General features: G+C 42.9%; 1 protein-coding gene and 1 long non-coding RNA gene across 2 annotated transcripts in view; one reads left to right on the forward strand and one right to left on the reverse strand.

Moving 5' to 3' along the window:
• The window catches only part of GCK (glucokinase), a 45,001-nt gene that overhangs the window by 12,229 nt on the left and 19,717 nt on the right, over positions 1–13,055 (forward strand). The window lies entirely within an intron of this gene.
• LOC129060322 (uncharacterized) lies at positions 1,060–3,393 on the reverse strand. Its single transcript, XR_008526928.1, has 3 exons — positions 3,253–3,393; positions 2,974–3,017; positions 1,060–1,246 (listed from the first exon to the last, which is right to left on the reverse strand). It is a non-coding gene; the product is annotated as an uncharacterized LOC129060322 (long non-coding RNA).

Here is a 13,055-nt window from a genome sequence, read left to right on the forward strand (position 1 = left end):
GAATGGTTTGCTTCCCTCAGTCCTTTCAGACACAGCCCAGCCCACCACATCAAGCCAGTGGGTGCATTTGCAACCAATCCCCATGGGAACTGCAGCCTCTCAGAGGTGGGCAAGTTGGCCCGGGTGGGTCAGGAGGATCAGATGTTGAGGAAATCTTTGGATTGGAGGCAGGCAGAGCAGGGAAGCATCGGGTGATTCTATGACAGACCCAGGGCTCCAAGCTGCAGTTCAGGAGGGGCACTGGTGCGGCCTCTGCTCAACTCCTCCTTGAGTGACATCAGGTGAAGTGCCGACAACACAGAAGGCAGCAAATGCTGCCAGTCAGGTCTGCTTCCCAGGACAGCCAGTTGCTAACCCTTCTCCAGCACAGCACTGGATTTTGGTCACCTGGCTGGGAGCTCCACCTCCCCAGCTGCTGCCTCACTTGCTTTTCCAAACCCCACCCTGTAAACGGTAACTACATTTTGTGCCCACCACACCTCGTTTCCATCTCTTTGGAGCACCTCTCACGTGGAGCTGAACAGAATGACCTGTTAAGCCCACCGTGTCTGTTAGTGTTGTCTAGGCTGTACCAGATACCCAACTAAAACTGGATTCACCAACAGGCATTGTCAAAGCACATAAGAAAGAGTCCAGAGGCAGGCAGCTCTCAGCCTGGTGTCAGGCTCTGGGTCAGCTTTCCAGATTCTCTTAGCCTTCCCCACATCTGCCAGATGCCGCCACAGGCACAGGAGGTACAAACAAACCCAAAAATGTTCTGGAAACAAGAAGGGAAGGGGATCCCCCACCATATCTCCCCAGAGGCCTTCCTTCTCACATCTCACTGTCCTGAAGCCAGCTCTAGCAGAAGAGAGCAGGGTGAATTTGTCCAGGGCATTCAGCCCCCGCTGCTGGGTCCATTACTACTTGACCCTGAATAAAACAGAGGCTCCATGAGCAAGAAGGAAGGGGAACTGGATGTTAGAGGGCAAGAATGTATCCATCCCACCCCTAAGAGCATGCATGGACAACTGCCCCATTTTTGCTCCTATTGCAGCCCAGGGGCTGGCCCAGAGACCTTGCCAGTGCTGAGTCACAGGATGCTGGGAAAGTGAGACCAGAGCCTGGTGTTGGGGAACAGCTCAAGGCTGCACTGGCCTGCAGGTCATAGAGCAGCTGCTGAGCAGTGAGAGCCCATGATGGGCCAGGCCCTGGGTCTTGGAGACCTGAATGAGATAGACTGGGCTCCTGCTCTCCCGGGCATTGCCTGTTAGAGGGCAAAGACAATTAACAATAAATAAATAGAACATGAGGTGGTTTCCAATAGTGACTGATATACTTTGGATATTTGTCCTCTCCAAATCTCATGTGGAAATGTAATCCCTTATGTTGGAGGTGGGGCCTGGAAGGAGGTGTCTGGGTCATGGGGGCAGATCCCTCGTGAATGGTTTAGTGCCATCCCCTTGGTGATGAGTGAGTTCACGTGAGAGCTGGTTGTTTGAAAGAGCCTGGCCCCCTCTCATTCTCCTGCTCCCACTCTTGCATGAGATACCTGCTCCCCCTTCTCCTTCTGCCATGATTTTAAGATTCCAGGGGCCTCACAAGAAGCAAATGCCAACGCCATGCTTCTTGTTCTGTCTGCAAAACTGTAAGCCAATTAAACCTCTTTTCTTTATAATTTATCCAGCCTCGGGTATTTCTTTATAACAGCACAAGAACAGCCTAATACAGTGATGCTCTCCAAGTGACCTTTGGGCTGAGACCTGAAGAAGAAGGGGAAGCAGTCAGGTGTGATAGCTCATGCCTGTAATCCCAGCTCTTTGGGAGGCTGAAGTGGGAGGACTGCTTGAGCCCAGGAGTTGAAGACCAGCTTGGATAACATAGCAAGACCCTGGCTCTACAAAAAAATTTTTTTAATTGGCCAGGTGTGGTGGTGCACAACTGTAGTCCTAGCTACTTGGAAGGCTGAGGCAGGAGCATCTTTTGAGCCCAGGAGTTTGAGACTGCAGTGAGTCATGTTCACACCACTGCACTCCAGCTTGGGTGACAGAGCAAGACCTGTCTCAAAAAAGAAGAAAGAAGAAAGTAGGAAGAAGAAGAAGGGGAAGAAGAAGAAGAAGAAGGAGAAGGAGAAGGAGAAGGAGAAGAAGAAGAAGGGGAAGGGGAAGGGGAAGGGGAAGAGGAAGAGGAAGAGGAAGAAGAGAAAAGGAGAGGAAGAAGAAGAGGAGGAAAGGAGGAAGAGGAAGAGGAGGAGGAGGAAGATGAGGAGGAGGAAGCAGAAGCGGAAGAAAAAGAAAGAAAAGAAAAGAAAGAAAGAGAAAGAAATAAGGAAAGAAAGGAAGGAAGGAAGGAAGAAAAAGAAAGAAAGAAAAGTGAAGGAGGGAAGGAGGGAAGGAAGGAAGGAAGGAAAAAGGGAAGGGAAGGGAAGGAGAGGGAGAGGGAGAAGGAAGAAGGAAGAAGGAAGAAGAAAGAAGAAGGAGAAGCAGAGGCTCGTGCTGGATAGCCTTGCTTTTGCCAGTGACCTTGCTGATTTTCAGGGGGTCCTGGTGTCTTAGACCATTTGTGTTGCTGTAAAGGCATACCTGAGGCTGGATAATTTACAGAGAAAAGAGGTTTATTTGGCTCACAGTTCTGCAGGCTGTACAAGAAGCATGGCACCAATGCCTACTTCTGATGAGGGCCTCAGGCTGCTTCCACTCATGGCAGAAAGTGAAGCAGAGCCTGCATGTGCAGATATCACATGGTGAGAGAGGAAGCACAAGGAGGCAGGGAGGTGCCAGGCTCTTCCTAATAGTAAGCTGTCTTGAGAACTAATAGAGTAAGAAATAACTCACACCCTGCCCCCAAGGAAGGACATTAATCTATTCGTGAAGGATCTGCCCCCATGACCCAAACATCTCCCATTAGGCCCCCCCACCTCCAACATTCAGGATCAAATTTCAACATGAGGTTCGGGTGGACAAACATCCAGCTATAATACTGGGCAATGCTGACCTGAAGACAGACTCTTCCCCTCTCAGGCCCAGAGCTCCTTGGCCCTGTAACAACAGAAAATTGGGTTTCAGTGTCAAGATTTTTCCTTTAGTCCCCATGCAGCTCCTTGGAATGAGGTGGCATCTTCTCCCTTTTCATAGGTGAAGAAACAGAAGCTCTGGAGGAATGAATCATTCATCCAAGGTCAGGTAGCTAGTAAGCGTCCCACCAGCTCCCCAGATCTCCTCTTTCCTGTCCCAAGTCCCATTGAGTGAGCTGGAACAATGGCTTCACTGGCACCTGCTGGGAATGGTGGCAGGTGCCTGTAATCCCAGCTACTCGGGAGGCTGAGGCATGAGAATCACTTGAACCCGGGAGGCAGAGGTTGCAGTGAGCTGAGATCACACTACTGCACTCCAGCCTGGATAACAAATGGAGATTCTGTCAAAAAAAAAAAAAAAAAATTAACATACAATATACATACAGTAACATTCACTTTTTAAGTGTGCAGTTTGATGAGTTTTATCAAATGTATATGGTTATATAACCACCATCACCATCAAGGCAGAATCTTCCCATCACTCAAATAAGTCCCTCAGCCCCACCTCTTGCGGTCAATCACTTCTCCCACCCTAGCCACTGGAAATCACTCATCTGTTTTCTGTCCCCTTGGTTTTGCCTTTTCTAGAATGTTCTATACATGAGATCACTGAGAATATAGTCTTCTGTGTCTGGCTTCTTTCACTTAACATAATGCCTAGCTCAGCAGTGTGTCAATCCTCCCTCCCTTGCCATTGCTGAGCAGTGAGTATTCCACTGTATGGCTGTGCTACAGTGTGTTCATCCATTTATTCATTCACCAGCTAATGGGCATTTGGATTGTTTCCAGGCTTTGGCTATGATGAGTGAAGCTGCTGTGAACATTCAAGTACAAGTCTGTGTAGACAGGAGTTTTCATTTGGGGGGATAAATACCTAGGAGTAGTATCGTGTGGTTAAGCGTACGTTTAAACTGAGAAAAACTGTCAAACTGTTTTCCAGTGTGGCCTGTACCATGCTGCATTTCCATCAGCAGTGTTTGAGAATTCCAGTTGCTCCACATCCTCCTCCCGACACTTGTTTTCATCCATCTTTTAAATGTTAGCCAGCCACTCTGGTGACTGTGTAGGATACGTCAGTGTGGTTGTAATTTGCATTTCTACAATTGACTAATAATAATGTTGCACATATTTCTGTATGCTTAGTGGGCATTTTTGGTGAGTTTTTAAAAATTGGGTTGTTGTCACCTTCTTATTGAGTTGGAAGTATTCTTTATATGTTCTGGATGTTTATTCAGGTGTGTGTCTGCTAAGAGGTGAGACTGGTTCTACCCTGGTCCTAACAAGCACCCTGGGCCTGCATCTCTTTTTGTCTCTGTGAGCTGGGTCTGCAGCCCTCTCCTCCCACTACCTATTGCCCAGCAGTACCACTCACCCATCACTGTGGCTCCTGCAATGACATCTCAGCCTGTTTGTCCCTCCCTCCAGCTAGCTGGAGGCAGGATGGCTCGGTGACGCAGGGTGGGCCCTGAAGACAGAGTGCCAGGGTTTGGACCTTGTATTAGCAAGAGTCACAAGGGAAACTTACTTTATCTCTCCATAGTGCTGCTATGAGGATCCAATAAATTAATCCATAGAAGAGCTTAGGAGAGCACCTGGCACAAAGTATACATGAACTATTATGATGTTATTCTTCCAACCCATTGTTTCTGTGTTGTCATAAACATAGTGCAGGACTCAGTGTCCCAGCTCTGTGTCCCTCACATACGTTCCCTGACAGCCCACAGGTCTTGCCTGTCACTGCCTCATTCAATAAGCGATGACTCTGCCTCATCCTTGGCTGGGGCCTTGCATTGGACATTTCTGTATCCATATTTATTTTTTAAAAACTAGCTGTTGGCCAGGCACGGTGGCTCACATCTGTAATCCCAGCACTTGGGAGGCAGAGACAGGTGGATCATGAGGTCAGGAGTTCAAGGCCAGCCTGGCCAACATAGTGAAACCCCATCTCTACTAAAAATACAAAAATTAGCTGGGTGTGGTAGCACGCACCTGTAATCCCAGCTACTTGGGAGGCTGAAGCAGGAGAATCGCTTGAACTCGGGAGGCAGAGGTTGCACTGAGCCAATATAGCACTACTGCACTGCGGCCTGGGCAACACAGCAAGACTCCGTCTCAAAAAAAAAAAAAAAAAAAAAAAAAACTAGCTGGACTTGATACTCTTGTTAGAGGAAGATTTTTCCACATCTGTTAACTTTTCTTCTATTGTTATCCATCTGTGCAGGTTTTTCTGTCCTCATAAGTCAATTTTGATAATTTATATTATATTATATTTTGAAAATCACCCATTTCCTATAGTTGTTTATTAGTGTCTTCTCTGTTATATTTGATCAGATTACCAAATCTTGCTCATTGATTTCCCATTTTTTTATTGTGTTTATTTTTTTGAGACAGGGTCTCACTCGACAGCCCAGGCTGAAGTGCAGTGGTGCAATCATGGCTCACTGCAGCCTTGACCTCCTGGGCTCAAGCAATTCTCCCACCTCAGCCTCCTGAGTAACTGGGACCTCAGGCACACACCACCACAGCTGGCTAATATTTTATTTATGTATTTATTTATTTTTGTAGAGACGGGGTCTCACTATGTTGCCCAGGCTGGTTTCAAACTCCTTGGTTCAAGTGATCCTCCCGCCTCAGCTTCCCAAAGTACTGGGATTACAGGCGTGAGCCACCATGCCCAGCCCCCATTTACTTTATAGTAAGTGCCTTTATGGGCGTAAATGTTCCTCTGAGACAGCTTTGGCTATTAGCCATACTTTTAATATTTTGTACATTCATGGTTATTCATTTATAAATGGTCTGTAATGCAATGCAGATTTCCCCTTTGGCCCAAATGCCATTTACAGCAGCACTTTTCTCTTTCTGAGCAGACAGAATATTTTGGTTTCCCCTCTGTTGTTTATTTCTCGTCTGCCTCGCCTCATTTGCTAGGTGTTCCCTTGGTGTGCCTTAAGTCTGAGCCACTCAAATATTTGTGTTTCTCTAAACACCCCTGACACTGTCCTGCTGGTTTCTCTATCTGAAATGTCCTTCCCTTCTTGGCCAGTTCCCCCTAGTGCATCAAAGAAATCCTGCTCTGTTGCCTTCAGAAAACAAAACAAAATGAAACCTGTCAGTCTCTTTATGTCCCCAAAGACGCTGTAGCTTTGCTGGTATCTGGTTGTATTAAGCTGTTCATTTGTCTCTTCTGCTAGATGGAAAGATCCTTGGAAACTAAAAACTAATCACTTTTCTAGCTTCCGACTAAGCACAAATTAGGTTCTCAAGAAACAATGAATAATGAGTGATCCAGTATCCCCTTCCAACATATTTTTGGTCATTGATACCATCATTCTGAGTAGTTACTAGGGAACACTTCACTGCAGTAACCAATACAGCAAAACATGAAATAGAGTTACATAGTAGAATTGTATTTCTTGCCCATATAATAGTCAAATGCAGTTCTTCATCAGCTGGGAGGTTCTCCTCCCCACAGTCATTTAGGAATCCAGTGAACATAGCAGAGGTTGCTAGCTCTAGACCCAAACCCATGTCCTCTTTGTCCACAGTGATGATAATGCCAGCAACAGCTGGCCAGCTATTCTGTAGTTCTCAGCCTCCCTTGCAGTGTGATGTCTCCATGCAATTTCAGTGGAGCAACATATACTATTTCCATTTCCAGGTGTAGGCTCCTAAGAAGAGGGTGGCTTCTTCATGTTCTTTCTCACCTTTCCATGGGCTAGCTGCAGATAATGATGAGGCTTTAGGGGGTGGGCGGAGCCATAAAGTAGAAGCCTGGATTCCTAAATGACTGTGTGAAGTGTTTCCTAATTTCACATAATTGTTTCTTAATTTCCTGTTTGGGTTATTTGTTGCTAGTGTATAAAAAAAACCCTGATTTTTGTGTGTTGATATTTGTGTGCTGCAACTTTGCTGAATTAGCTTATTAGCTCAATTTGATCTCAAATATTAGCTCAAATATTTTGGTGGATTATTTATAGTTATCTACATAAGATCATGTCATCTGAAATAAAGATAGTTTTATTTCCTTCTTTCTGTCTTAGTCCATTTGGGCTGCTGTAACAAAATGCCATAAATTGGAGGCTGAGAAGTCCAAGATCAAGGCACCAGCTAATTCACTGTCTGATGAAGGCCTGCTTTCTGGTTCATACATGGCACCTTCTAGCTGTGTCCTCACATGGTGGAAAAGTTAAGGTAGCTCTCTGGGATTCCTTTTTGTTTGTTTGTTTTGTTGTTTTTGTTTGTTTGTTTTTTTGAGATAGAGTCTCACTCTGTCACCAGACTGGAGTGCAGTGGCACAATCTCGGCTCATTGCAACCTCTGACTCCCTGGTTCAAACGATTCTCCTGCCTCAGCCTCCTGAGTAGCTGGGATTACAGGTACCGATCACCACGCCCAGCTAATTTTTGTATTTTTAGTAGAGACGGGGTTTCACCATGTTGGCCAGGATGGTCTCGATCTCCTGACCTCGTGATCTGCCCACCTTGGTCTCCCAAAGTGCTGGGATTACAGGCATAAGCCACCGTGCCTGGCCTCTGGTATTCTTTTTATAAGGGCTCTTTTTCTTTTTGTGTGGGCTCTACCCTCATGACCTAGTCACCTTCTAAGGCCCCACCTCTTAATATCATCACACAGCAGATTTAATGTATGAATTTTGAGAGGACGCATTCTTTTCATAGCACTTTCCAGTATGGATACCTTTTATTTATTTTTCTTCCCTAATTGCTTTGGTTAGAAATGTCTTCCCTAACTGCTCCATTACTATGTTGAAAAGAAGTGGCAAAAGTGGGTAGTCTTGTCTTGTTCCTCTCTTAGGAAGAAAGTTTAAGTCTTTTGCCATTGAGTATGACGTTAGCTATGGGGTTTTCATATATGACATTTATCATGTTGAGGAAATTTTCTTCTTGTTTCAATGATGACAGGGTGTTGAGTTTTGTCAGATGCTTTTTCTGCATCAATCAATATGACCATGTAGTTTCTTTGTTTTATTCCATTATTGTAGTACATTACATTAATTTTTGCATGTTGAACTATTCTTGTATTCCTGGGATAAATTTCACTTGGTTATGGTGTATAATCCATAACCATAGCCTGAAGATATGCTGAAGAGGCTGAGTGCAATGGCTCATGCCTGTAATTCCAACACTTTAGGAGGCTGGTGTGGGAGGATCACCTGAAATCAGGAGTTTTAGAAGAGCCTGGGCAAGTAAACAAGATCCCATCTCTACAAAAAATTGAAAATTAGTGCTGGGCGTGGTGGCTCACGCCTGTAATCCCAGCACTTTGGGAGGCCAAGGCGGGCAGATCACCTGAGGTTGGGAGTTCGAGACCAGCCTGACCAACATAGAAAAACCCCATCTCTACTAAAAATACAGAATTAGCCAGGCGTGGTGGCACATGCCTGTAATCCCAGCTACTCAGGAGGCTGAGGCAGGAAAATCACTTGAACCTGGGAGACGGAGGTTGCAGCGAGCCAAGATCATGCCATTGCACTCCAGCCTGGGCAACAAGAGCAAATCTCCGTCTCAAAAAAAAAAAAAAAAAAAAAAAAGAAAGAAAGAAGGAAAAGAAAAGAAAAAAAGAAAATTAGCTTGATGTGGTGGTTGTGCACCTTTAGTCCTAGCTACTCAAGAGGCTGAGGCAGGAGGATTGTTTGAGCCCAGGAGGTTGAGGCTGCAGTGAGCCATGATTGCACCACTGCACTCCAGCCTGAGCAACAGAGTAAGACCTCATCACTAAAAACAAATTTTTTAATACTGAAGAATTTTATTTGCTGGTATTTTGTTGAGGATTTTGCATCTATATCCACAAGAAATATTACTCTGTAGTTTTTCTTCCTGTAGTATCTTTGTCTGGCTTCAGTATCAAGGCAATGCTGGCCTCATGAAATGAATCAGGAAGCGTTACTTCTTCTTTTATGTTTTGGAAGAATTTGAGAGAATTGGTGTTAATTCTTCTTTAAATGGATGGTAGAATTACCAGTGTAGACATCTGGTCCTGGGATTTTCTTTGTTGGTAGGTTTTTTAGTACTAATTCCATTTCCTTACTTGTTATTAGTCTAATGAGATTTTCTGTTTCTTCCTGAGTTAGTTGTAGTAGCTCATGTGTGGAATTTTTCCATTTCATCTAAGTTATCCAAGTTTACCTAAGTTAAAGTTCCATTTTATCTAACTTGGGTAAGCCAACAAACAATACTAAATGGTTCATGGTATTCTCTCATAATCCTTTTTTTCTATAAAGTCAGTAATAATGTTCACTCTTTCATTTTTTCATTCCTGATTTTAATAATCTGAGTTCTCTCTCTCCCCCTCCCTGCAATTGAGAGTCGTTTAAAAGTGTCTTGATTAAATTTTACATATCTGTGAGTTTTCCAGTTTTCCCTCTGTTATTCTCTTCTAGTTTTATTTCATGTGATCCAAAAAGATACTTTATATGATTTCAAATTTTTTACATTTACTAAGACTTGTTTTGTGACTAAAATATCCTTGAGAATTTCCATGCACATTTGAGAAAAATACACATTCTGCTGTTGTTGGACAGAGTGTTCTGTATATGTCTGTTAGGTCTAATTGGTTTAGAGTATTGTTCTAGTCCTCTCTTTCCTTATTGATCTTCTGTCTAGTTGTTTAATCTATTATTCAAAGTAGTGGCCGGGCACGGTGTCTCACACCTGTAATCCCAGCACTTTGGGAGGCCTAGGAGGGTGGATCACAATGTCAGGAAGTCGAGACCAGCCTGGCCAACATGGTGAAACTCCGTCTCTACTAAAAATACAAAAAATTTGCTGGACATGGTGGCACACGCCTGTAATCCCAGCTACTCGGGAGGCCAAGGCAGGAGAATCACTTGAACCTAGGAGGCAGAGGTTGCAGTGAGCTGAGATCGCACCATTGCACTCCAGCCTGGGCAACAGAGCAAGACTCTGTCTCAAGAAAAAACAAAAACAAAAACAAAAAACAAAGTAGTGTACTAAAGTCTCCAACTACTATTGTAGAACTCTATTTCTCCCTTCAATCTTGCAAAATTTTGTTTCATGCATTTTGGTGTTCTGTTTATAATTTTTATATCTTCTTAATGGATCAAAACTTTTATCAACCTATAATGTTCTTTGTCTCTTGAGAACTTTTTTTTTTTTTTTTACTTAAAATCTATTTGGGCTGATAATACATCCACCACAACTCTCATTTTGGTTGTTATTTTCATAGAATATCTTCTTCCATCCTTCTACTTTCAAATTCTTCTATCTTTATATCTAAAATGAGCCTCTTATAGATAGCATATAGGTGGATAATGTTCTCTTTATTCACTCTGCTAATATCTGTCTTTTAATTGGAGTTTAATCTATTTATATATAAAATAATTACTGATTAGGAAGGACTTACTTCTACCACTGAGCTATTTTTTTTTCTGTGTGTCTTATACATTTTTAAGTTTCTCAATTCCTCCATTACTGGATTTTTTTTTTACTTCTTGATTTTGTGTCTGTGTTGTTACATTTTGATTATTTTCTCCTTTTGATAGCAACAGGAGGCAGCCAAATGCCTGGCAGATAGAAACTTGTCCCCCATGAAACCCCACCTTCAAGCCAAAAAATAGCCTGAAGGCTGAAAGACCGGACTGCTGGTCCCAGATGAAACCCATGATCCAGAGTGAGAACTTCCATTCCTGTTTGCCTGCCCTCTATAATCCCTTTTAACCAATCGAATGTTGCCTTTTCCAATACTACCTATGGCCTGCCCCTCCCCCATTCTGAGCCCATAAAAGCCCTGGAATCAGCCACACTGGGGGCACTTTGCCAACTTCAGGTAGGGGGACCACCTCTGTATCCCTTCTCTGCTGAAAGCTGTTTTCATCACTCAATGAAACGCTTGCCTTGCTCCCTCTTTGATTGTCAGCGTATCCTCATTCTTCTTGGGTGCGGTACAAGAACTCGGGAACCAGTGCACAAGCCAGACTTGGTCTGGGGAGCACGGGTTGGTGGGCCATCTCCCGCAGCAGGTAGCATGGCCAAGTGAGGCCTGGGTGGGGCATCACCAAGGTCCCCGGCTTGCAAAGTGATCAAGGAAAAAATCCTGTGTCACTTTCCTTTTCTCATATTTTTTAGTTATTTTCCTAATGATTGCCTTGAGGCTGGCAATTAACATCTTACACTTATAAGAAGCTAGTTTGAATAATAGTTCCAATAGTATATGAACACTCTACTCCTATTTATCTCCACCTTTCTTCCTTTATATTGTTATTACTACAAATTATGCTTTTACACATTATATCCTCACTAACATAAACTTATTATTATTTTCTGCATTTGCCTTTAAATCATATAGGAAAACAAGAATCACAAACAAAAACTACATTAATATTTGCTGTTATATTTACCTATATAGTGACATTTAACAGTGTATTTTTATGTCTTCAGATGTCTTTGAATTACTACTTAGTGTCTTTTCATTTTAGCCTCAATGTTTCCCTTTAGCATTTCTTATAGGGCAGGCCTGCCGGTAATTAATTCCCTTTGGTTTTCTTTATCTGAAATGTCTAATTTCTTTTTTATTCTTGAAGAATAGTTTTGCTGCCTATAAGATTCTTAGTTAATGGTTTTTTTTTCTTTCAGCACTTCAATTATTATTAAAGTGTTATTATTATTATTATTATTTTGAGATGGAGTCTCCCTCTGTCACTCAGGCTGGAGTGCAGTGGTGCAATCTCTGCTCACTGCAACCTCCGCCTCCCAGATTCAAGCAATTCTCCTGCCTCAGCCTCCCGAGTTAGCTGGGATTACAGGTGCCCGCCACCATGCCCGGCTAATTTTTGTATTTTTAGTAGAGATGGGGTTTCACCATGTTGGTCAGGCTGGTCTCGAACTCCTGACCTCAAGTGATACACCCACCTTGGCCTTCCAAAGTGCTGGGATTACAGGCATGAGCCACCATGCCTGGCCTAAAGTGTAATTATTATTACAGCTGCCATTTGGTCTCCTTGGTTTCTAATGAGAAATCACCTATTAAACTTATTGCAAATCCTTGGTATGTATGCTATGTGTAATTTCTCTCTTGCTGCTTCTTAGATTCTCTCTCTGTCTTTGTCTTTTGACAATTTGACTATAATGTGTTTCAGTGTGGATTTCTTAGAGTTTATCCCACTTGGATTTCGTTGAGCTTCTTGGATGTGTATGTTTGTCTTTCACCAAATCTAGGAAATTATTTCACCATTTCTCAAATATCTTTTTCTTCCCCTTTCCATCTCTCTTCTTCTGGAGCTCCCATATACTTAGTTGGTATGTTTGATGGTATCCTACTGTTCCCTCGGGTTCTGTTCATTTTTCTTCTTTCTTTTTTTCTGCTCTGCAGACTGGATAACTTCAATTGCCTCTTCTTCAAGTTCATTGATTATTTCTTCTGCCTGCTCAAATTGGCCATTTAACCTCTCCAGTGACTTTTTCATTTCAGTATTGTACTTTTCAGATCCAGAATTTCTATTTGGTTCCTCTTTAATAAATTCTTTTTATTGTCATTCCCCATCTGTTCATAGATTGCTCTCCCAATTTCCTATAGTTCTTTGTCCATGGCTTTCTTTAGTTAATTAAGCATATTTAAGACAGTTGACTCAATGTCTTTGACTAGTAATTCCAATGTCTAAACTTCCTTATGGATAGCTTCTTTTAAATTATTTTTGTCCTGTTAGAGAGCCATATCTTCCTCTTTATTTGCTTTGTAATACTTTGTTGAAAACTTAACATTTTGAGTAGTATAATGTGGTAATTCTGAAGCCAGATTCTCCCCCTCCTTTGAGATTGGTTTTGTTGTTTGTTGAGGGCTGCAGTTGTCCATTTGTATAGTGACTTTTCCAAATGATTTTGCAAAGTATGTATCCTCTGTTGTGTCTGGTCATTGACGTTTCTGTTCTGGTGCCTCTGCAGTCAGCCTATGACCTGGAAGAGCATTCCTTAAATGCATAGATTTTTTTAAAACCCAAGAAACAAAAAACCTAGCATGTACCTGTTTAAAA

This window comes from Pongo abelii, chromosome 6 (assembly GCF_028885655.2).
Source record: "Pongo abelii isolate AG06213 chromosome 6, NHGRI_mPonAbe1-v2.0_pri, whole genome shotgun sequence".
NCBI lineage: Eukaryota > Metazoa > Chordata > Mammalia > Primates > Hominidae > Pongo > Pongo abelii.